This window comes from Antechinus flavipes, chromosome 5 (genome assembly GCF_016432865.1).
Source record: "Antechinus flavipes isolate AdamAnt ecotype Samford, QLD, Australia chromosome 5, AdamAnt_v2, whole genome shotgun sequence".
Classification (NCBI taxonomy): domain Eukaryota; kingdom Metazoa; phylum Chordata; class Mammalia; order Dasyuromorphia; family Dasyuridae; genus Antechinus; species Antechinus flavipes.
The window spans coordinates 29,942,729-29,967,030 of record NC_067402.1 but is presented as its reverse complement, the minus strand read 5'-3'; the positions used below and the strand labels follow the sequence as shown (position 1 = coordinate 29,967,030).

The 24,302-nt window shown below is 34.9% G+C and overlaps 1 protein-coding gene across 2 annotated transcripts in view; it reads right to left on the bottom strand.

The window, feature by feature from the left end:
* The window catches only part of ZNF385D (zinc finger protein 385D), a 1,020,336-nt gene that overhangs the window by 724,159 nt on the left and 271,875 nt on the right, over positions 1-24,302 (bottom strand). The gene's annotated exons all lie outside the window — the stretch shown is intronic.

Here is a 24,302-nt window from a genome sequence, read left to right as displayed (position 1 = left end):
AAAGAAGATTTTATATTTGATGGGAGGAAAAAACTAAGAACCAGTGGATCTGATTGGATAGAAAAGCAGCATAATTAGGCCCATGTTTACAAAGAAATCATCTTGATAGTTGAATGGGAAAATGGGAGAGACTTGAGTCAGAAAGATCATTTTGAAGGATATTTCTTGACAATAGTTCAGAAAATAGATGATATGGACTTTACAAGTAGGATGCTACTTGAGTGAAAAGCAAGCAACATATAAGAGAAATAATGTGAATGTAGAAAGATCAATGATGTGGTGAACTGTATATGTAGAGTGAGAGAGAGGGGAAAGTTGAGGATGATGTTAATCTAGAAAGATAAGGTGACAGGGATAATGTCTCACTTTTACAATAATAGAGCAGTTCAGAAAGTGTAAAGGGGCATTTTGGTGGGAAGAATAATTAATTATGTTGTGGATACGTTGAGTTTGTAGGCATACAATTTGAGATCTTCCATGATAAAGTGGGAAATGTGTAATAGTAGTACCACAAAAGATAGCAAAGGATTAAGTGAGCAACAGTTTAACAGAGCTGTGTGTGTGTGTGTGTGTGTGTGTGTGTGTGTATGTTGGACAGGGTAGAAATCTGACTTCAAATATTTGAAGGGCTATCATATAGAAAAGGAATAGTCATCTGTTTCCAGGAACTATGTATTGAAGTTCCAAATGTATTTGTTGGATATTTAATATAATGAAAAAACTTCCCATTGATGCCATCTATTACATATTAGAAGGCATCACTGGGAAGTTTTTCCATTATATTAAATAAATTAAATGAAATAAACAAGCTATTACATATTAGAATAAAGTGCCCCCCAAAATAGTGGACTCCCTAGAAAATGGCCACTTATCTGGAGAATTGTAGAAGACATTTTTCTTCTGCTTGGTAGTTAGACCAAATGATATCCCAAGTCCTTTCTAAATCTGAGATGCTGCAACTTTCAATGTTAGTGTTTTCATGACTTAACTATATATAGTTAATCTCTATTTGTGCTGTCATGTCTTTAGGGACTTACTATGCTTTCAGGTTTTGCCATTAAACAAATGATACTTTCTTTGAGGTATTTTTTTTTCCTGAAGCAATTGGGGTTAAGTGACTTGCCCAGGGTCACACAGCTAGAAGTATTAAGTGTGTGAGGCCAGATTTGAATTCAAGTCCTCCTGACTTCAGGGCTGGTGTTCTAGCCACTACACCACCTAGCTGCCTTGAGATAATTTTTAATGTCATAATTGTTGACAATGAAGGTTCTCAAAAAAGGACCACAACACATGCATATATACTTTTCTTGAATGTATATGTATATAAGTCAATGTGTAGTGTCTGGGCATTGAGAATATATTGAAAATAAAATTAAATAATCATTTAAAAGCTTCTAAATAAAAGCAGAAATGATTTCATTGGCATTAGGCATAGCGTTAGGGGCTATTTACCCACTTGGCAATCTGACTACTCTTAGCTTTATTTATAACTCTGCTCCACATTTGTGGACCTTTCTCTGACTGATTCTTTTGCCATTATGGTTTATCTTGTAAACACTAAAGAACTTGTAAAATGCATCTTGTCTGTCTCTTTAACACTAATGGTTCCTATAGAGTCATTCTATTTTATCATACAAATTTATGTGTTATTGACAAAGGCAGCCATAAGCTCCAAAGTTGTTATGCTTTCATGTCAATGACACCCAGGGGACTCTTTAATGCATAGATTATTGACACACTCATCAAGGTGGCTGACACATATGCTCCAAACTCATGTGCTGAAAACACAATGACTATTTTTAGAAGGAGAGGCCAATTTCTTGGACCAAAAAATAGCCTGTTTTCCTGCACAACTTTTCATCTCACATTTTGAGAGATTCCTTGAAATTAAAGGAAGTCAAGATAGAGAATCAGGAGTCAAAGGCTTCTATATTTATTTATACATTTTATTCAGTCATGTCCAATTCTTTGTGACCTCATGGACCATAGCAACTCAATGCTGTACATGAAGTTCATGATAATGGAGTGGTTTGCCACTTCTTTATCTACTGGATTAAAGCAAACAGGAGTTAAGTGACTTGCCTAGGACCACTCAGCTAGTAAGTACCTGAGGCTGGATTTGAGCTCAGGTCTTCCTGACTCCAAGCCTAGTACTCTATTTACTGAGCCACAAAACTGACCTTATTGGTTCTCAGTTAGGGGGTCACTGAATATTTCTGAGCTTTAAGGCACAAATCCTAAATGTTTAAGCAGATGTCAAGTAGATCAAGACCTTGCTGAGAATCCAGAGTCAAGTGAAAAAAATGGAAGACATTCTCTAAGGGAACCACTTTTATTTTCCCCCAGATTACTACTGTCCCTATGCCTCATCTCATGATGTTCTCTGATCCCACTGCCTCGTATAACTATTCCTAGACCACAACCCTCTGATGCTCCTTCCCAAAAGGTTTTGTTTTTGTTTTAAATTTCTAGTTTAATGCCTTAAATATTGTCAAGGTGCTTTTAAATCTGTAATCACACTATGGCTTTCTTGTTTATTTTAAAACAAAAATCCTTCATTTTTCATTTCCATCCTTTTACTCTGGCCATTTCCCATGTCTGGGATCATTTATATCTTCATTTCTACCTTTAGGAGTCCCTTGTTTCTTATGTTCTTTTTTTGTCCTTAATAATCAAAGAGAACCAATAACATCATGGTGTTATGTCATTATAAAGGGCTGGAACTTTGGAGAAGTATACTTGAAACAAGGATACTTAGAACAAGGTGTTAACGCAGTGGAATTGATGAGATGATGGTGTTTTAGTTTACATATACTTAGTATTGAGCATGGTAACAGTTCTCCAGTTCACACATATGTGCTGTAATGATATAATCATGCCAAGGTATTTAAGGCTGAGAAGGACTAGAAATGGGACATTCCATCTTTGACCAGCCTCGTGGTGGCTGTCCTGTCTTCATCACTTCTCCACTAAGATCAAGGACTTGGGCTGATCCCAAGGTCCTCCAGAAAGCTAGCCCGAACATTACATATTATGATGTGCAGGAATTGGATCTAAGAGGGTAAAGCTGCACAGAGTTGTCTATTCCACTTTCTTTCCTATAGACATCAGAGTCCAATAGCAACTCAGAGTCAAGACAACTGGTAACGATTCAATATGCAATGGATGATTTGGGCATCTTTGATGTTTGGCCAAACTCTAAGTACTCCACTTCGGTGCTTCAGTTGTCTTTAAGACAACTGGAACAAATTGTTCTCACCGACCCATATTGTCAGGGGGAAATCTTCACATGCTAAGGGTAGACATCCCTCTAATTCACCAATAAGTTTGAGGCTTTCTAGTTATCCATCTGCCAGGAGGATTTACTGAAATGTGGCTGCTGAGTACATTACAGCCTCTAGGAATCAAAGGTAAGAGTTGTATGGCAAGTGCATAAACAGCCCTGAAAGGAGCTCAGCAAGCCCTCAAATCAGAGGGACTAATACTCCTGGGATACTCCCTATAATCCCCACACTATATAATATACTCATATTATCCCATATATTAATATGGGTATATACGCTATGCATTAAAGCGTCCCCTTGATGTAATTGGTGTGAAACAATTGATTTCATTGATTTCAACAGCTAATTTTCCGAATTATTACTTGCTTGCCTTTTTAGGCTTTTTTATTATAGACTTATAGTTGTATATTTAGATCAGAATAAATTAGCAACTACCTATTTTTGGAGAAGACTTGTTCAGCCCTACTTCACTTAAATCCAATTCACTTTCAAATCATAATATCACCTTCCTGATGTCATGGTTTTCTTTGAGAATGAAGGATAAACTACAATGATCTGTGAGTAATAGTAGCTGTCTCACTAAGGACTACCCTTCCTTCTTTCCTTACTCCTTCCTTTTCTCCCACCCTTCCTTCCTCTCTCCCTCCCTTCCTCCCTTCTTCCACTCCCTTTGTCCACATAGGAAGTCATACTCAAGCTAGATATCTTTTTAAGAGCCATGCCTTAAACCCAAATCACTTTGGCCAACACTGATTGACCAACAATAGTTCCTATCCTGAATTTCATTTAGTCATTTATTTGGGCTCTGATGAAGTGAGTATATCTCAGAGTTCTTTTTGTTTTATTATTTTCTTTTCTTTGGGGAGGTTATTTTCTTTTGTTTTATTTTAATTTGGTCTCTGATGAATCAGAGGGTAACTAGCAATTGTTTTTATTTTGACCAGAAATCCTGAGAATTTTCTTCTCCTAGATTTATTTTTATTTTATGTTTTTGGATTTTTGTTTAGGCAATTGGGGTTAAACAACTTGCTCAGGGTCACAGAGCTAGTACATATTAAGTGCCTGAGACCCGGCTTGAACTCAGGTTCTCCTGACTCTAGGATCAGCTCTCTATGCACTGTGCCATCTAGCTATCCCTAATTATTTTTTAGTAAGTAAAATAGACCATTCTTTGCCTCTGTCCTTACCTATTCCTTTTCACTACACAGATGTTGCCTTAGACAAACTAAGACCTGGGAATGAATTTAAAAGTCTTTAAAAGTACAAGGCTTCTCCCTGTACCATCGTCCTGATCTATATCCTGACACTGTATCCAAATGATTGTATGGGAGAGGGTGAGGCTGGTGATTTTGCTCTGCCTCACTTAAATTCAACCTACTTACAAATCATGATACCACTGCACTGACTTCAGAGTCTTTGAGAAGGAAGGGCAAACAACAATTCCAAATACTAAAGTTCTTCTTACCTATACAGGATTCCATTGATTTTCTACCCTTATAACTCAATTATGAAGACATGGATGGCAAAAAGCAACTATGTTTAAAATACATCATTAAGATGGTGGGTCCTGAACTTGGCATAAGTCTTAAAGACTGTCTAGTCCAATCTCTTCATTTTATAAATTAGTTTAGGATTTAGAAGAAATGACTTGCCCAAGATCACACAAGATCTGGTAAGAAAACTTCCTCTGGCAATCATGTAGTCATTGAGTCATCAATGAGAATTCATTGAGGACATACCATGTGCCTGTAACTCAAATGAAGTACTGCTTACCATCAAGGGTTTACATTCCAATGAGGAGACAAAGCATACGTATATCAGGATATACATTATATAGGAAAGAATTCAGTTTACGTTTGAGAAGGAGTACATAGAGAGCCAGACAGTGGAGAAAAAAAGATACAGAAACAAAGAAGATACAGATAGAAAGAATGAGAGACAGCCATAAGAGAAAGAGACAGGTAAAGAGACACAGCAACAAGACTGAATGAGAAGGATGCAGGAATAGAAATAGAGAAAGAGAGAAAAGTCAAGGGAAAAAAAAAGTTGGGGGAACGAAGAGGAACAGAGAGAAGGGAAACAACTAGGTAAGAGAGAAAGGGAGTAGTAAACTCATGAAAAGGACTAAACTACCAGAAGGGAAGATCAAGAGCTCCAAAAGAGGGGTTAGCTCCTCTTTCCTTAAAAAGAACAAACTCGTGCATATCTTAGGGAATCTGTCCTTCAGCTTTATCAGATTTAGACCTGCTTTAGCCTCACAAATAAATGCCATTGTTTCTCTGCTCCATCTCTGTCACATGGCCACGGTCATCTTCTATATGATGATGCCTTCCTTGATCTCACAGTCACCACTCCCTCCCCTAACACAGTGTTTATTTTGGATATGGTTATTCTGCAGAGGCTTCTATGGGTATGTGCTATCTCCCCGTGTAGGCTGTAAGCTTCTTAATGAAATGGACTTCACTGCTTTTTTTTTTTAATCCTTGGTGCCTAGAACAGTGCCCTGTCACATAGTATATACAGTAAGTGTTTATCCATTAACTAATCCATTATTATTGCTCTTCAAGCTTGGCACTCCCTGTAAAGTCTAGCAGGTCCTTTTCCAGGCACCAAAGATTACCTAGTGTGTCTCATTCCTTCAAGGAATGCATTTCTTTTTCTTTTAAAAGGATGATGGTTCATGGCTTGTTCACCATCATCTACTTGGCTGATTCTTGTTATTGCTCTGCTTTCCAAAAGGAATGATGACTTGCTTCTATAGGGAGAATTATGAAGCCTCAATTCTTTTTCCCTGTCACATTTATTTCTTCTTTTTAACTGACAGCAAATGTGGCAGTCAATCTTTTACACTCCTCATGGCTGGGGTACAGAGAATGTCTGTTTCCTCCATGTGCTGGCTGTTCCCCCTTTTGCCAAAGTCGCAGATTTCTTCTGAATCTCTCTATGACCCAGACTTCAACCAGATACATAAAAAGCACCAGGAAGCCAAAGAACAGACCATGAAGAAAAATGTCTCTAAACAAAAGCTTATAAAATTCAAGAAATGTCATGAATGATAAGTTACTCCATGTTATATATGTTATATAACATCCATATTTGACATATGACTCCATCCTATATAATGCAATTAGAACCATGTATTTGCATTAGAACTATGTTGCCTGGAATCCTTGAATTTGGAACAAAAATTATTTGAACCAGGAGCAATTAATTAAATTGTCCAGATCTTCCATGCCACAGGAATGATACATCTGCTACCAAAAAAAAAAAATTCCTTTAAAAAAAAATGTATCACCAAAGGACCCACATGTGCAAATATTTTTGTAGCAGCCCTTTTTGCAGTGGCAAGGAACTGGAAACTGAATGGTTGCCCATCAGGTGGAGAATAGCTGGACAAGTTATGGTTTATGAATGTTATGGAATATTATTGTTCTATAGAAACGATCAACAGGATGATTTCAGAGAGGCCTGGAAAGATTTACATGAACAAATGCTAAGTGCAGTGATAGAACCAAAAGAACATTGTACACAGCAACATCAAGATTATATGATGATCAGCTGTGATGGACTTGGCTTTTCTCAACAATGTAGTGATTCAGGCCAATTCCAATAAACTTGTGATGAAGAAAGCCCTCTGAACCCAGGGAGAGGATATGGGGACTGCATGTAGATCACAAGATAGTATTTTTACCTTTTATTTCTGTTGTCTTGCTTTTTGTTTTCTTTCTCATTTTTTTTCCTTTTTGAGAGGATTTTTCTTGTACAGCATATTAATTATGAAATATATATAGAAGAACTGCACATTTAATATATATTGTATTACTTGCTTATAGGGTTGGGGCTGGAAGGAAGAGAAAGAGAAAAATTTGGCACACAAAATTTTTCAAGAATGAATGTTGAAACCTACCTTTGCATCTATCTTGAAAATAAAAGCTATTATTTAAAAATGTCCCTAGATACTAAAATCAATATATCACAAACCCTGTTTCCTTTGCAGAAATCTGTTATGATCACAGAATTAGGGAAATTCCAGTGACCAAAATGACAGAAGTAGCGCTCAGATTAAATTTAAATTATATCAGATACTGATTTAATTCTGAATTTGATAAGAAATGTGTCATTGAATAAGGGCAGCTAAGTATCACAGTAGATGGATCACCATTTCTGGGGGCAGGAAGACCAACATTTTCTAGCAGTGTGACCTTCACTACCTGAATCATTTAATCCTCTTTGCCTCAGTTTCCTCATCTGTGAAATGAGTTGAAGAAGGAAATGGAAAACATTCCAGTATTATTGCTGAGAAATCCCTAAATGACTAAACATGAATGCTCCTATATAAATGGGATTTTTCATCATAAGATTAGGCATAGAGTTTCGGTGATAAAAGGGATCTAAGTGGCCACCTCTTCTAACTTATTCCTGAAAAATAATTTCTTCTAAATAAGGGATTCTTAAGTTTTTGTTTTTTGTTTTTTCTTATAAACGCCTTTAACGGTTGGGTGAAGACTAGGACTCTTTTTTAGAACAGTGTTTGAAGATAAAAAAAAAATAACCAAACAGGATGACAAGAAATTAATTATAAGGAAATATGATCAAAATAAAATAGAATCAAAATATTTTCTTCTAAAAATTTACACACCTCAGATTAAAAACTCTGCTTTCATACATATTCAATGAGTGGACAACCATCCTTTGCTTGAAGAATCCCAATGAGGGAAACTCACTAACTTGTAATGTGTCAACCTGTTATACTTGTGAATATCTCTAATTGTCGAGGTTTTTCTTTTTTTTCCTCAAGGCTTTCCTACTTCCACTTTGTAATGTTATGATTGGTTTTCTGGAGGTCTTTGGACCAGCCTTCATTTCAGCAGAGTAATCACCACAAGAATAGCCAGGGATAAAGTCCAAATTCTTTATTGTCTTCTTGCCTGGGGCTCGGCTAGCTTTCTGGAGGCCTTCAGAAGGAACTTGGTTTCAGTGGAGAAATGAAGGTGGACAGGCTACCCACCACGGTGTTGGGAGATAGAGTGGCTGTCTCTACTCTAGTCCTTGTTGATTCTTATATATTCTAATTACATCATCGTAGGTGTGAATCTTATGGAACTATATTAAGTACTAAGTACATATACTGAACTAGAGAACTACTAAGCACCATGCTAAACTAGATAACCATTTTCTTGTCAATTCCACTGACTTAACACCTTGTAAGAATCCTGGTTTCAAGTACAGAGTTCTGGCCCATTACACCATCTATTGCTTTTAATTCTCTCCCTTCAATACAAACAGGAAAAAAAAAAAGTTCTTAATAAGTGGCAAACCTTCAAATAGTGAAGAATACCAAACTTACCTGTATCCAAACTTATTTTTCTCCAGGCCAACCATGGAGTTCTCATTAAAGCTTTTTACCATTTTTTTTCTTTTCTTCCTTCTCTTTTCTACCTTATGAACATGTCACTTAGAATTGAATACATCACTTCAGACCATATATCTTCAGACCGATGCTAAGTATAGCAGACCATAATTTCCTTGTTCCTAAAGTCTATACCTTTTATAATCTCAAATTTTGCTTCATTATCTTTCATGGTTGCTGGATCACTGTTTATTCATATTAAGCTTGTAACCTCTTAAGACCTCCAGATCTTTTTTTTTTTTTAGGTGTACTCTGCCTTCCTGAAGGGATTATAGTAAATCGATTATATGGAAGTGTAGGGCCTCATATAGAAAAACCAGCTAAGTTCATTCTTGACCTGTATTACTTTGGGGAAATCATTTAAATTCGCTGAGTCTTACTTTCCTCACTTGTTAAAAGAAAGGGGAAATAAATAAACAAGTACTGAGGTCCATTTCTCTAGACTTAATCCATAAGTTATGAAGATCAAGGTACTATAGATTTATAGTACCTTGATCTTCATAACTTATGGATTAAGTCTAGAGAAGCTCTTATTTAAGGGAAGAGACATGATCCTTGATTTCATTATTAGCAAGAACTCCTAGGAATAGCTGTTTCTTTTAATTGATCTGAATTGATGCTTCCTCTATCAACAACTACTAGTCTTAGGGAATTCCTGGACACTGAGAAGTGAAATGGTCTACCCAGAGTCACACAACTAATATGCTTGAGAGGCAGCTTTTCAAGCTAATTCTTCCTGACTTGGAAGCCAATTCACTCATAGTCAAAATAATTGAATATTCCAGAAATTAGAAAATTAATAAAAGTGCTTGAGGTTGATGAATGCTTATCCTATTGAAAGAGTTATCGAATGTTACTCCTTGCATATCTGAGGGTCATTTCTGTTCATTGTGATCTATATCTTGCTATTGGATCCAGAGGACTCTTGGGGAGAGAATGAAGCTGGGTGACATTGCAAAGCTCACTCTTACTTAAATCCAACTCATTTGCAGGCCATGGTATCACCTCTCTGAAGTCATGGTCCTTTAGAGACCATTAGAGAATCAGGGACAAACAACAACATCTACTGTCACCTGCATATCCAACCCTCCTTCATTCCTTTCCTTGTTTTTTAATTTTTTTTTGTTGACTCATGTTCACTTACAAAGATACAAGGTAATAATAATAGCTAATCTTTTATAATACTTACTATATCCCAGACACTGCATTAAGCACTTTACAACTATTATCTTATTTGATTTTTACAACCCTATTATTCCATTTTTACAGAAGAAAAAATTGAGGTAAACAGAGGTTAATTGATTTACCCATAGCCACACAGTTAGTAAATATATGAAATGACATTTGAGCTGCACATAGCAGTATGGTGTTTTAAAAACCAGGACTGAAAATCTGATTGTAATTCTCAACTTTGAAACTAACAAGTTGTGTGAGCAAGAATGAATCACTTAAAATTTTAGAACCTCAATTGTTTTTTCTACAAAATGAGAATATCAATAAATTTACATCACCCACCTCATTGGACTTGTGGCCCACTAGAAGTGGGTCATATGTATTAGTTAGATCATTAAAGGCTTATCTAAAGCAAGATGGATCCTATCTCCTTTTAGAGAATTCTATATCTTTACAAAACATTTGTAATAATTACGGTAAGGGATTGTGGAAATTAAGTAATACCACTGGATATGACAAGCTTAGTCATATGAAGAAGATTATAAGATGACAGATTCTTGGATAAATTGGTAATCAAAGAATAATTCATTGATGTTATCTATTAACAAATATTTTGAAATTACTAAGTATCTCTTGGAGAGCAAATTGTTCCTGACGCCATTCAAATGCAAATTCTGTCTCAATATTAAAGCTCTTACAAGATGTTTTGGGAACAAATAAAATATTATTTTATAGAACATGTAGCTAAAACATACCAAAATTAAAAGGAAATGGATTATAATTCTTTGAAACAGCTGATATTTTCAAGAGTATAAAGAGGAAGATGTGAAACTTAAAAAAAGTATAAAGACAGTCAGATGTTAAGCATTTACAAAATCATTGAGTTAAGACTAAGTTTGAGTCACTTGTCTGACCTATCTCTCTACCCATAATTCTTTTTTTTAATTTTTATTTAATAATTACTTTATATTGACAGAATCCATGCCAGGGTAATTTTTTTTTTACAACATTATCCTTTGCACTCGTTTCTGTTCCAAATTTTTTCCCCTCCCTCCCTCCACCCCCTCCCCTAGATGGCAAGCAGTCCTTTATATATTGGATATGTTGCAGTATATCCTAGATACAATATATGTTTGCAGAACCAAACAGTTCTCTTGTTGCATAGGGAGAATTGGATTCAGAAGGCATAAATAACCCGGGAAGAAAAACAAAAATGCAGATAGTTCACATTCGTTTCCCAGTGTTCTTTCTTTGGGTGTAGATGCTTTTGTCCGTCATTTATCAATTGAAACTCAGTTAGGTCTCTTTGTCAAAGAAATCCACTTCCATCAAAATATGTCCTCATACAATATCGTTGTCGAAGTGTATAATGATCTCCTGGTTCTGCTCATTTCACTCAGCATCAGTTCATGTAAGTCTCGCCAGTCCTCTCTGTATTCATCCTGCTGGTCATTTCTTACAGAACAATAATATTCCATAACATTCATATACCACAATTTACCCAGCCATTCTCCAATTGATGGGCATCCATTCACTTTCCAGTTTCTAGCCACTACAAATAGGGCTGCTACAAACATTTTGGCACATACAGGTCCCTTTCCCTTCTTTAGTATTTCTTTGGGATATAAGCCCAATAGAAACACTGCTGGATCAAAGGGTATCACAATTTGATAATTTTTTGGACATAATTCCAGATTGCTCTTCAGAATGGTTGCATTCGTTCACAACTCCACCAACAATGCATTCGTGTCCCCGTTTTCCCACATCCCCTCCAACATTCATCATTATTTTTTCCTGTCATCTTAGCCAATCTGACAGGTGTGTAGTGGTATCTCAGAGTTGTCTTAATTTGCATTTCTCTGATCAATAATGATTTGGAACACTCTTTCATATGAGTGGTAATAGTTTCAATTTCATCCTCTGAAAATTGTCTGTTCATATCCTTTGACCATTTATCAATTGGAGAATGGCTTGATTTCTTATAAATTTGAGTCAGTTCTCTATATATTTTGGAAATGAGGCCTTTATCAGAACCTTTAACTGTGAAAATGTTTTCCCAGTTTGTTGCTTCCCTTCTAATCTTGTTTGCATTAGTTTTATTTGTACAAAGGCTTTTTAATTTGATGTAATCAAAATTTTCTATTTTGTGATCAGTAATGGTCTCTAGTTCATCTTTGGTCACAAATTTCGTTCTCCTCCACAAGTCTGAGAGATAAACTATTCTATATTCCTCTAATTTATTTATAATCTCGTTCTTTATGCCTAGGTCATAGACCCATTTTGATCTTATCTTGGTATATGGTGTTAAGTGTGGGTCCATGCCTAATTTCTGCCATACTAATTTCCAATTATCCCAGCAGTTTTTATCAAATAATGAATTCTTTTCCCAGAAGTAAGGGGCTTTGGGTTTGTCAAACACTAGATTGCTATAATTGACTATTCTGTCTTGTGAGCCTAGCCTTTTCCACTGATCCACTAATCTATTTCTTAGCCAATACCAAATGGTTTTGGTGACTGCTGCTTTATAATATAATTTTAGATCAGGTACAGCTAGGCCACCTTCATTTGATTTTTTTTTCATTAATTCCCTTGAGATTCTCGACTTTTTATTGTTCCATATGAATTTTGTTGTTATTTTTTCTAGATCATTAAAATATTTTCTTGGAAGTCTGATTGGTATAGCACTAAATAAATAGATTAGTTTAGGGAGTATTGTCATCTTTATTATGTTCGCTCTGCCGATCCAAGAGCACTTAATATTTTTCCAATTATTTAAGTCTGACTTTATTTGTGTGGAGACTTTTTTATAATTTTGCTTATATAATTCCTGACTTTCCTTTGGTAGATAGATTCCCAAATATTTTATTCTACCCATAATTCTTAAGACTTGCTATGTACCTAGAAATTTGGATGGAGTTCTTCTGTTTCATTTTGCCCTCTCGATAGTAAGAGAAGAAAGAAAATGCTGAAAGATTTCCTGAATGAACTATATGAGCAAAACTACAAAACATTTTCCACACAAATAAAGTCAGATTTAAACTATTGGAAAAATATCAAGTGCACTTGGACAGGTCAAGTAAATATAATAAAGTTGACAATACTACCTAAATTTATCTACTTATTTAGTACAATACAAATCAAACTCCCAAGAAACTATTTTACTGACTAGAAATAATAACAACAAAATTCATCTGGAAGAACAAAAAGTCGAGAATTTCAGGGGAATTGATTAAAAAAAAAAAGCAAATGAAGGTGGCCTAGCTGTACCTGATCTAAAAACTATATAATAAAGCAATGGTCACCAAAACCATTTTGTACTGACTAAGAAACAGACTAGTTGATCAATAGAGTAGCTTAGGTTCATGGAACAAAATAATCAATGACTATAGCAATCTAGTGTTTGATAAATCCAAAACCCCCAGCTTTTAGGATAAGAATTCACTATTTGACAAAAATTGCTGGGAAAACTGGAGACTAATATGGCAGAAACTAGGCATTGACTCACACACAACACCATATTCCAAGATAAGGTCGAAATGAGTTCATGATCTGGACATAAAGAATGATATTATAAACATTTCAAAAGAACATACGATAGTTTTCATCTCAGATCTGTGGAGGAGGAAGTAATTTGTCAATTCAAAGAAGAACTCAAGATCATTATTGATCACAAAATAGATAATTTTGATTATATTAAATTAAAAAGTTTTTATACAAACAAAATTAATACAGACAAGATTACAAGGGAAGCAATAAACTGGGAAAACATTTTTATATTCAAAGGTTCTGATAAAGGCCTCATTTTAAAAATATATAGGGAATTGATTCAACTTGATAAGAATTCAAGCCATTCTCCAACTGATAAATGGTCAAAAGATATGAACAATTTTCAGATGAAGAAATTGAAACTATTTGTAGTCATATGAAAAAGTGCTCCAAATCACTATTGATCAGAGAAATAAAAATTAAAACAACTCTGAGATACCAGTACACAACTCTCAGATTGGCTAAGATGACAGGAAAAGATAATGACAAATGTTGGAGGGTGTGTGGGAAAACTGGGACACTGATACATTGTTGATGGAACTGTGAACAGACCCAACCATTCTGGAGAGCAATTTGGAACTATGTTCAAAAAGTTATCATATCCTTTGACCCAGCAGTAGAAACACTGAAATTACATCCTAAAGAGATCTTAAAGGAGGGAAAAAGACCCACATGTGCAAATATGTTTATGGCAGCCCTTTTTGTAGTGGCAAGAAACTGGAAATTGAATGGATGCCCATCAATTGGAGAATGGCTGAATAAATTACGGTATATAAATGTTATGAAATATTATTGTTCTATAAGAATTGATCAGTAGGATGATTTCAGAAAGGTCTGGAGAGACTTACATAAACTGATACTAAGTGAAATGAGCAGGACCAGAAGATCATTATACACGGCAACAAGACTATACAACAATCAATTTTGATGGACGTGGCTCTCCTCAATAATGAGCTGATTCAAAGCAATTCCAATTTTTCAGTGATGAAGAGAGCCATCTACACCCAAAGAGAGGACCTTGGGAGTTGAGTATGGACCACAACATTGCATTCTCACTCTTTCTGTTGTTGTTTGCTTGCACTTTATTTTCTTTCCCATTTTTTTCATTCTTGATCCAATTTTTCTTGTGCATCATAATAACTGTATCAATATGTATACATATATTGGATTTAATACATATTTTAACATATTTAACATGTACTAGACTACCTGCCAACTAAGGGAGGAGATAGGAGGAAGGAGGGGATAATTTGGAACAGAAGGCTTGGCAAGGGTCAATGTTGAAAAATCACCCATGCATATGTTTTGTAAATGTAAAGCTTTAATTAAAAAAAAAATTCCTGAGTTAATGATATTGCTTTATTATACAGACAATCATTAAAACATTTTTAAGTATCTGAGTAGATATGCAAAATCATAGACCCTAGAACCAAAAGGAACCTTAGAGAATGCAGTGAGGAATCATAGAGAGGGCACTAAGATCAGAAAACCTTTAAAAACACAAATCTATGTCTACATCTGTCTATCATCTATCTATCCATTTCTGTATTTCTCTATCTATGTATCTGTCTTTCTATCTATCTCCAAGCTGTGTGAACTTGGGCAAGTCCCTTAACATCTGTGACTCAGTTTATTCATCTGTAAACTGTGAAGGTTTAGTACCATATCCTAAAAATCCTATCCTGCTAGCTCAGATGGTGACAAACAAAATGGGGAATCTCTCTGGAATATTAGTTCTATTATATTAGTTTCCAAAAAATAAATATTGGCAGAATAAGCAGCCACTTAGTAGATAGTATAACTTTATAGAACTGGCAAATCTCTGCTCTACCACTCAATATTTTTTCTCTATACATTGGTCCTATAAAACCTATATTTCATTAATAATAAAGGTACATTTTTATGAAACAAGAAGCTTTTTTTTGATTCCCTGTATGGTGTGTGTGTGTGTGTGTGTGTGTGTGTGTGTGTGTGTTCCTCCTAATTTCTTATACTAATTTCTTCAAATTGTGGAAGTCTTAGAATAATTCAAAGCCATGATAGCAGCTGATAATTACCTGATATTTCAAGGTTTCCACAACTCTTTGAATACATTATCTTATTTGATCTACCCAACAATTCTGTTATATATATATATATATATATATATATGTATGTGCATATATATGTGTGTATGTGCATATATATGTGTGTGTATGTGCATATATATGTGTGTGTATGTGCATATATATGTGTGTGTATGTATGTCTCATTATTCCCATTTTACAGATGAAGAAATTGCAACTCATAAATCTGGAAATAATTTCCCCATAGTCACATCAAGGAAGTATCACAGGCAGCATTCAAATCCAATTCTCTCTTGACTCTAAGTCCAGAATTCTTTCCATTACACTACACTACTCATTTCCTTTATAATAATGCAAGGGTTAGCTCCTATTTTCAAAAGATTTTTTAAAAAGTAGCTTATATGTATCCTGTATTAAGTCAGGGAGATAAGAAGTCTTTGCCTGGGTGAAATCACATAAGCATCCATTGAACCATAATGAAAAGTGTGTTTGATTAATTAGCTTTTGCAGCAAAGACCAAAACATAATCTGGTTTTCAGTTTCCTAATGTAATGGAAAATTCTCTACTGCTTTAGTCAGAAAGTGCATACAAAACACTTGGGTGACTTGGATAATCATCAGAGCAAAATCTCAAGAGATAGATGGAAAGCTTACAAAGCGAATCAGTATTTGAGTTTAAAAATGCACCAGAATGTATGTTATCAAAGGTACCCCAAATCTCACAGTTGACAAAAGCTATTTTAGTCAGAAGTTGCTCTGAATTAACATTTGAGGAAGAAGTCATTTTCTATGAAAATTTTGTTGAGCTTCAGAGACTCAATCTGATCTTTTGCTGCCATCTTGGTCTCTACATCTGCACCCCATGAAGAACTTGGGCATGAGATGTAATAATCCCCACAAAGGCCATAGAAGCATAAATTTCAAGCTTATAGGGATCTCTAGCTTCATTGAGTCCAACTCCTTTGTTGTACAAATTAAGGAAATGAAACCAGAAGACATTAAATGACTTGCCCTAGGTTTCATGAGGGAAGGGAGAGGAAGACAAGACAAGGCAAAGCAAGAGAAGGCAGTAGGAAGGAAAAGAAAACAAGGAAAGCAAATGGTAATACATATTTACATAGTGTCAATTATGTGCTAAGCAGTTTTACAAATATTAACTCATTTAACCTTCCAAGGGTTAGTAGTTGCAATCATAAAATCATAGACCTAGATCTAGAAGAGAATCCAGGAGCCATCTATACCAACTCCTTCATTTTACTGTTGCCCAAGATCACTCAGTCATTCAACTGTAATCACTTTGAAGACAGGACTATATTATTTGTTCATTTTTGTATCACTTTAGGGTTTTTCATCAAGGGCTGGAAGGAATTCCAGAAACTACTGAGTCCAATTTCCTTATTTTATACATGAGGAAGCTGAGGCCTTCAGAACTTGACTGACTTGCCAAAGGTCAAACTGGTACAAAGTCAGGATTCTTAGATTCAGAAGTAGAATGTTCTTTTGTGTTTGTAGCTCAATTCCTTCATTTTAAAGATAAGGGAAATGAGTCACAAAGATGTTAAGGAACCTGTCTCAGGTCCTAGGGAATAGGAGGCAGATGCCAAATCCATCATCTTTCAGAAAACCATTCTTCCCATGAGCACATTTGGATGATTATCAACAGTACTATCACTATGATTATAGTGATACCATTTAAGGAGTAGCTTATGAAATGTATGAATATAGAAAAGTTAACCCGGAATAATTGTTCTACTTCATCTTCAAAGTGACAGCTATTTAGGTCCTACCCTACCTGTTAATTGATTAATGCAACTCAAAATATTGAAGTGAGAAAATAAATACACTAGAATTTCTACAGATCTTTCGGGAAAGAGATCTCAACAAAGAGAAAGAAGAGGGGGCATTTGTGTTCTTAATAACACTTAAAGCCCCCACCTTGGCAGAAGGGATTGAATGGAAGGGATTGAAGTGACTTGATCAGAGTGACAATCAATGTACTCAGAAGTTGGATTTTAAAAAGTTATTTTTGGATTTGAAGCCATCTCTCTTTAATATTTTACTGCCTGCTGCTTACGTAAAAGTGTGTCTTTCTAACTGGCTTTTATCATCTCTACTTGGTAAGTTCCAGGTAATCTTGGAATCAGGAAAAACTGAGTTTAAATCCTACCTTACATCTATAGTAATCTAGAATTTGATAAGCCCCCAAACTCCAGCTTCTGGAATAAGAACTCACTATTCGACAAAAATTGCCGGGAAAACTGGAAAATAATGTGTCAGAAACTCAGCATAGATGGACATCTCACATCCCATACCAAAATAAGGTCAAATGGATACATGATTTGGGCATAAAGGATGATACCACAAATAAATTAGGAAGACAAAGAATAATTTATCTATCAGATCTTTGGAGGGGAGGAATTTGTGATCAAAGAAGAACTAGAGAACATTATGAAAGGCAAAATGGACAACTTTGATTACATTAAAGTAAAAAGTTTTTTGCACAAACAGAAAGAAGATTAAGAGGGAAGTTAGGGAAAACCTTTACAACCAGTACTTCCATTGAAGATTTCATTTCTAAAATATATAAAGAACTGTGTCAAATTTATAAGAACACAAGTTATTCCCCAATTGATAAATGATCAAAGTACAATTTTCAGATGATGAAATTAAAGCAATTTATAGGTATGTGAAAAAATGCTCTAAATCACTGTTGATTAGAGAAATGCAAACCAAAACAACTCTAAGGTACCACCTCACACTTCTCAGATTAGCTTAATTGACAGAAAAAGATAATGACAAATGTTGGAGGGGATATGGGAAAACTGGAACACTAATGCAAACGTTGGTGGAGTTGTGAAACAATCTAACCATTCTGGAAATCAATCTGGAACTATGCTCAAAAAGTTATCAAACTGTGCATACCCTTTGACCTAGCAGTGTTGTTACTGGGCTTATATCCCAAAGAGATCTTAAAGAAGGGAAAAGGACCTGTGTGTGCAAAAATCTTTGAAGCAGCCCTTTTTGTAATGGCAAGAAACTGAGTAGATGCCCATCAATTGGAGAATGGTTGAATAAATTATGGTATATGAATGTTACAAGATATTGTGTAAGAAATGACCAACAGGATGATTTCAGAGCAGCCTAAAGAGACTTACATGAACTGATGCTGAATGAAATGAGCACAACCATGAGATCATTGTACATGGCAACAGCAAGATTAACCATGATCAATTCTGATGGTTGTAACAATGAGATGATTCAGGCCAGTTCCAATGATCTTGTGATAGAGAGCCATGTATACCTAGGGAGCCCAAAAGGCAAAAACTGCGCATATCCTTCAACCCAGCAGTGCCATTACTGGGTCTGTATCCCAAGGAAATAATAAAGAAGGGAAAAAGACGCACATGTGCAAAAATGTTTGTAGCAGCTTTTTGTGGTAGCAAAAAATTGGAAATGGAGTGGATGCCCATCAATTAGAAAATGGCTGAACAAGTTGTGGTACATGAAGGTAATAGAATATTATTGTTCTATAAAAATGATGAACAAGCTGATTTTAGAAAGGCCTGGAAAGATTTACATGAATTGATGCTGAGCAATACAAGCAGAACCAGGAATACATTGTACACAGTAACAGCAAGAATGTGTGATGATTCAACTACAAAAGACTTGGGTCTTCTCAATGGTTCAATGAACCAAATCAATCCCAACAGATTTTGGAGAGAAAATACCATTTGCATCCAGAAAAAGAACTAAGGAGACTGAATGTAAACCAACACATGCTATGTTAACTTCCCTTTCCTTTTTTAAAATTTCTCCCATGGTTTTTCCCTTTTGCTCTGATTTTTGTTTCCCAAAATGATTCATAAAGCAATGTGTATTAAAGATAAATAAACTTACTAAAATAAAAAAAAAACTTACCTCAGTATACTAGCTTTGTGATCTTAGACAAGTCACTTAACTGCTGTCTATCTTAGTTTCCTCACCTGTAAAATGGGCATAATAACAGCATTTACCTCCCAGGGTTGCTATGAGGATGAAATAATAATTGATAATGAGATAATAACTATATTGTATTTAGCAGAGTATCTGGCACATAGGAGCTATATAAATACTAGCTATTATTATTATTATTATGGGTAGTATGAATTTATTATGATACTTTTATATACTACTTTCAATGAGTCTCAGAATAAACCCACCGGTAGATGGTACAATTAATGTTATTTCTATTTCATAGATGAGCCTCAGAGAAGTCAAATGGCCTATCTTACACATAGTAGACATTTATAAAAAGTTTGCTGCTTGAATGAAAAATGTGCCTGATGATGCTGATGAGGAGGAGGAGAAAGGATTACATTTATATAGCACCTTAAAATATGCAAGCAGATTTCTAGATGATGCAGTAGATAAATTGTTCAGCCTAGAGGTAGAATGGCATCTTCCTGAATTTAAAAGTGGTCTCAGACATTTACAAGTTGTGTCATCCTGAACAAGTCATTGTTTGCTTTAGTTTCCTTATCTGTAAAATGAGCTGGAGAAGGAAACATCAAGGAACTCCAGTATCTTTGCCAAGAAAACCCCAAATAATGTCATGGAGAATCAGCCACAGCTGAAAAATGACTGGAAAATAAGAGAGATATGCAAAGCACTTTATATATGCTATATAAATCTAACCATATATAAATCTGGCACATAGTAGGTACTTAATAAATATTGACTGATTAATTGATGTCATTTGATGGCATGTTCCACACAAACCTGCAAGATTGATTCTATCATCCTCATTTTACCGAAGTGAAAACTGAATGTGAGAAATGTTGAATGAGTTGACCAACACAACACAATTAATAGGAGAGGCAGAATTTAATTCCAGATCTTACTGACCCCAAATCTATCATTCTGTCTACTATGTCAAATTCCCCACTCTAGACTGGAGCCCAATCAATGTCTGACTTTATTAAATACAGCTTTGATTTTCAATATGACTATTAAAGTTAATTGGTCCTCCTGAAGATTGCATGCATAAGGATCCATGATGGCCGAGAAGAGATGAAAAGCTCATCTGGGATTTCACATAAAACAATACAATATTGAGCAAAAGGATAAATTATTTTAACATAACCTCCTGAATTGATATAGTTAAATTTCTACAAGAGTGCCCAGTGAACAATTTCTGAATATCTGAACCATGAAATGCACAGCTTTCTCATGATGGAAATTATCCATTCAATGGGAAGAATGAATACATCTTACTTTACGGTGGTCAGCAAAACGCACTTTGACTGAAGGTAGCTGACAAAAAAAGTAATACAACTATAAAAAAAGATGATTTCATATTGATTCATCTATGCAGTTTATGAATTTTTCCATTATATTGTACCAGAGACATCAACTTCTATAATCATAATAAATTATGAGAGTATGTCTCATGAAACACACTGCTTTCCTAGAGCAGCAAAAGTCTGAGAATCTGAGATGACAGGATAGCCATATCCAGCTAGGTTGAACTGCTTTGTCCTTGTGGCATCTCCAAGAAATAAAGCAGGCGGAAAAGGGAATGGGAATTACATTTTAAAATAAAAGTTTCCTATGTGATAATTAGATAATTCTAATCACATATTTGTGTGCTTAAATATATGTCACTGAGGAAAATCTCCTTTCTTACAGGCAACTAGGTAGTCCAGTAAATAGAACATTGGATCTGGAGTCAGATAGACCTGAATTCAAATCTAGTCTCAGCCACAGTGAACTATGTAATTTAGGCAAGTTACTTGATTATTGCTTAACAAAGCTCTCTGAATTTTAAATTTTAATTTTAAAATGAACAAGATAATAGCACCTACCACCAGACGTTGTTAGGAACAAATGAAATATTTGCAAAGCAGTTAGCAGAGTACCCAGCATTAATATAAATTCTAGTTGTCAGCATCATCATTATTGCTGCTGGCATCATCTTAAGAAAGTAACTCAATTTCATTATGATGAAATATTCCCTATCTATAAATGAAGTTAATATGATAGAAACCTCTAACAAAGGTTTGCTGTGAAGTTCAAATGGGTTAATATACATCAAGCTGTTTCCTAACTATAACATTTTATCAATAGCAGTTATTCCTATCCCCCACATAGATTGTAACATGGCCATGATTATCCACCCTAAATAACTCTTGTCCATGTCTTTCTCTAATTTCCCCATAAGGGTCCACCCAATGTGGTCGTTAAAGACCTTCGTCAAGTTCTCCAGCACTTCCTGGCAAATGGAGGGATAAGAAATGGAAGTAGAGTCAGATTTGATATTTTTGATTTCAAAGATCATTGCACATGGATACTGTAGCCATGAAATTAAAAGACAATTATTTTGTTTTGTTTTTGCTGAGGCAATTGGGGTCTCTCTACTGTGCTACCTAGCTGCCCTACATTTATTCTTTTTAAGGAAAGTATAGCAAATCTGGATAGCATACTATAAGCCAGAAATATCACCTTTCTGATAAAGGTCCATATAGTTGAAGTTGTAATTTTTCCCATAGCAATATATGACTGTGAAAGTTGGACTATAAGGAAATCTGAATGCTGAAGAATCGATGCTTTTGAACTATGGTGTTCAAGACTTTTAAGAGACCCTTGGATGGCAAGGAGATCAAATCAGTCAATACTTAAAGCAATTAATTCAGGCTATTCACTGGAAGATCAAATACTGAAGGTAAAACTTATACTTTGACAACATAATGAGATAGGACTTATAGGAAATGTCCTTGATGTTGGGAAGGAACAAAGGCAAAAGAAGTAGGAGATGGCAGAGAATGAGATGGCTAGATAGTATCTTGGAAACTTTGAGAGATGGTGGAGGATAGAAGGGCTTGACATGCCATGGAGTCATGGAGAGTCAGACATTAATGAACAATCGAAAGAATGAAGAATAACAACCACACAAACAAGATAGCTATTCAGATAGATAGATGAATATTGGATACTATAATACAATGTAATAAATATTAAAGTCACCAAAACATGGGCACTAAAAGAAAGCTTAGAAATCTCTTTAATAAGGTCTAAGTAGATGATGTGAATGGAAAACTCTTTTGCATGCACCATGTAAAAATGTAGATATGTTTTAAGCAAGAATTCATGAACTTTTTTTTAATTGTAAATTCCTTTGGCTGTCTAGTGAAGGCTATGGACACCCTCAGAGTAATGGTTTTTAAATGCAGACAATAGGATGACAAAGTAAATCATCATATTGAAATACATATATCAAAGTATCGATAGAAAGGATAGATGAATAGCTAGTTAGTTGGATAGAAAAATGATAGCTAGGTGGATGTCCATATATATATATGTGTATATATATATATACAAATATGAATAATATTTATGGATATGTACATATATACACATAATATGGGGAGAGAGAGAGAGAGAGAGAGAGAGAGAGAGAAAGAGAGAGAGAGAGAGAGGACATTCCATACACCAGTGTTAAAAATTCCTACTTTAAAACAATAGGCAGCATTGTCAATTTTTCTTTCCATACTCAACATAAACACTGGTTAAATCACTTTCCCTTTCTCCTCATGCATAGTATATTTCTTTCTTTATTCCCTGTCTCATTCCCTTCCATTCTTTCCCTCTTTGTTTTGCTTAAGAAAAATCTGAACTATTCACAATCATCAATGCTTAAAGTCAAAGTCTGAACACAGTAGGATTCATTGTTCCTCTTTCCTGATCTTAGGAGACTTGCTGCCTTGTTAACCCATATACACCTGGCTGTTTGTCAATAAGGCATAAAGATAAATACATCAGTATTTCTATTTGTATATCTCCTTTCTAAACTGAGGAAAAACCTGTAAAACCCTGATTTTCTATCACTATGCCTTTGTGAATTCATTCACAGTCTAGATTACTTAAATATAATTCAGCATGTGTCATCAACCACAATGGCTGTAGTCCTTGATTAAACTTTCAAAATGCTTCTTAACATGATGCAAATTGAAAAGGTGTTGATTAAAGTATTTCAAAATGTAACTTGTTAAGTGAGGAAGGAAAGTGCTGGGAAATTATTCTTGCTATGGTATCTAAATAGTATTCCAAATGGACTGGCACAGGAAATTCTGCGTAAGTGAAAAACAAAGGTTTGGGAGAGGGGGGTGAAGGATGAAATCAACTACAATGGCTTTCTATTGTGTTGAAGGAGTAAGAAGAGTTGTGTAGAAAGTCTCAAACTTGTGGATTCTGTCTTTTTCTATTACCTTTTTTTTTGCAGATTTTCTTTGAAGGGAAATATATTCTCTAGTGACAAAACAACGATGTTATGTTTAACCAAGTGATTTTTAAAATTTATATTGCTAATATTGGCTTTGAAAAGTATAAAATAAGTTGAAGAATATAGAATAATTTCCAAAGAGTGTGCTATAGAATAAAACTGTAGCAATATACTTTTTTATAAGTCTATGGTTCAGATCAAGCTATTTTTTTCCACAAAGCAAAATGTGGATTGGCATTGGCTGCCTTGGTTTGAATTCTCAGAAAGTTTGTGCAGAGCTTAGAAAGATATATAAAACTCATCATTTATAAATGAATCTCTTATGGTTTTCAATTCAGGGTCATATTTGGGGGCTTGCAATCAGAATCAAGAGTCTGAACTAATCTCTAAAGTAAACTGGGCTAACTTTCTCATCTTATATATGAGGATACTAAGACCCAGACAAATGAACATTTTCTCATGATAATAATTGTCAAAAACAGCATTTTAACCCAGATCCTTTGATTTAAAAATCAGAAATTTGAAATATATTCTACTATACCATTAGTAACAGGGACTACAAAGCC